Consider the following 2,366-nt stretch of genomic DNA (forward strand, 5'->3'; position numbering starts at 1 on the left):
CTCACCTGTTCTCCTCTGGCTCTCTGTGTCTACAGATAGACAAACATTGGCACAAATCCTTTTCAGCTGAACATTTGATCTTGATTGTGATGACAGATCAAATTGGCTGCACACAACTGTAGCCTCATATATCAAAATAACAATAGCTTTTTCCAACCTGATCTCAATGCCAGAATTATACCTCATTAATAAGAGCAGTGCAATTCTGAGTATTGAACATATTGGTTGATATGTTTGAGCGAGAGAGAAAAACAAGGTCTGGCCATGCTCTTCCTCTTAGAAATGTCTGTATACAGTAGATAACATGAATTAACCAAAGTAGAGGCAGTTGAAATCGTGATAGCTATGTGACTGGAATAGGATACGTGACATATATATATTTATCACAGTGTCTGCACATGAACTGCACACACGAGATATGTGACCTTATTAAACTTTTGTATACACATTATTTTAGAAAATAAATCCTAACACATTCTTAAACTCACCTTAGGATAAGTCAAAAAGTACATAATATGAAAGTGAAATGTTGAAATAGTAATACAATGACACTTCTTCTCTCTAACTCTTCTTCTTTCAGTCTTCCATTTGCTCCTGTCTCTAGTTTTTTGTATGGTCATAATGTCAATATAAAGACATTTGGATGACTGTGACTCACCAGCATCTTAAAGTGGCCACATCCCTTATTTGAAGAGGACTGATAACCCGTCTGAGGATGAAGTCAAATAGTAAGATAAAGATTAACAATCAGCATATTCCAGGTATAACTAAACCTTAATTTGCTGACGACTTGCTTTTAATATGTTTTTGTCATCTTTGCTCTTAGACTTGGTGTTGAAACTTCTTAAAAGGAGGCAATGACCTAGATCTGAGGTCTTTTAGCAAGTGCTGGAACTTTGTACGTTACTTTGCCCCACTTAAGGAACCACAGCGGTTCTGTTAAGTCAGCTGACTCAGAGGTCGGTGTCCTCAATAACTGTTTCCACTAAATGTGTTGTTAGCAGAATACAAAGTAATGTACTGTAGACTACTTTCCTCCATATCATTTTTGGTATGGCTGCAATAATTATGTGCTGACATGTTATGCAATTTTATGGTGTGTTTAAAGGTGTCTTTGATCTAGCTTGTCTGCTACAATGGAACCAATTGAAAAGTGAAAACCCCACCCACCCTGCATGCCAGTCAAGTTAAATCCAATGCACTGTTTACTCACGGTCCTGTCTCCTCATCAGAGGATGCCTACTCTAAATGCATTCTATAAAGACCATAGATATAAATATAATTACTTCACAGTTTACGCGTGTGTGTGCGTGTGCGAGTGTGTGTGTGGCTTCCCACTATAACAGATATTGATTAGGTAGCTATATAAGAGAGAATTACCATGTGCCTCTTCCAATGTGACGAGCATGTGTGTGTGTTGAGAAGAGTGTGTGTGAAAAGTGTACGTGTGTGAGAGCTGGAAGCTCGGTCGTGTTGCTCTAGATTTCTGATTTCTTTACCCCAGTCAGTTTCCATCTCCATCATCGAAGGGCTGGAAGGGAAATCCCACAAGAACAGAACCTAAAAACTTGAGTTAAAACACTTCAAACAGTCCATGTTCAGATGAAAAAGGTCATAAGTGATGACGTTTCTGATGTTTTGCCCCTATAGTTGTCAGTGGTGTCATTTCATAATGTGATGATGATGGTGTCGGTAGTATTTGAAACTAGTTGAAAGCCCAACTTTGTTCAGCAGAGTGTGGGAACCATGTCTTTGTAATGGAAAGGGGGAGCACTGATTTTCCTATATGACAGACTTCCCTCCTCTTTGGTTGGCTTTGTGAAGATGTGTGGTTTATGAAACTCAGTCTGTCAGTGTAGGCGGCAGGTGCTACTCTGAGAGGCTTACAGTATAGAAATATAATCTCATTTTTGGGACATAACATTGCTTTTAATTGAAGTGTACCATAATAACTCTACCTCTATGGTTTACAGATTGTCGTGAGACAGATTGTTTGCTTGAATTGTGGTTACAGTAGTGTGTAGTTGAAAAAGAAACACAAGGGTTAATTTGGAATGTACACACACACTGCACAGTAGCGTAGTAGTTGGCACCTTCCAACCCTCAGGGAGGTGCTGTTAACCACAGTGTGAACATATAATATAGTCTAAATGACACTGATGAGGTATGGGGGAGTGAGGTAAGTTGAGCCAAAGGGGTAACTGGAGCCACCCTTGTTTCTAGGAAACCATACACAAAATTCATCATTTGACCAAATATTTAGGAAGATGTCGTCATTTCATGGAGTCTGTGAAGGAAGAAACCACATGGAAAAAGTGGTAAACAAGTTAGCTCCCCCCAAAAAATGGATTTTCACCAAGTCAAAT

Source organism: Coregonus lavaretus, assembly GCF_964263955.1.
Source record: "Coregonus lavaretus genome assembly, chromosome: 6".
NCBI lineage: Eukaryota > Metazoa > Chordata > Actinopteri > Salmoniformes > Salmonidae > Coregonus > Coregonus lavaretus.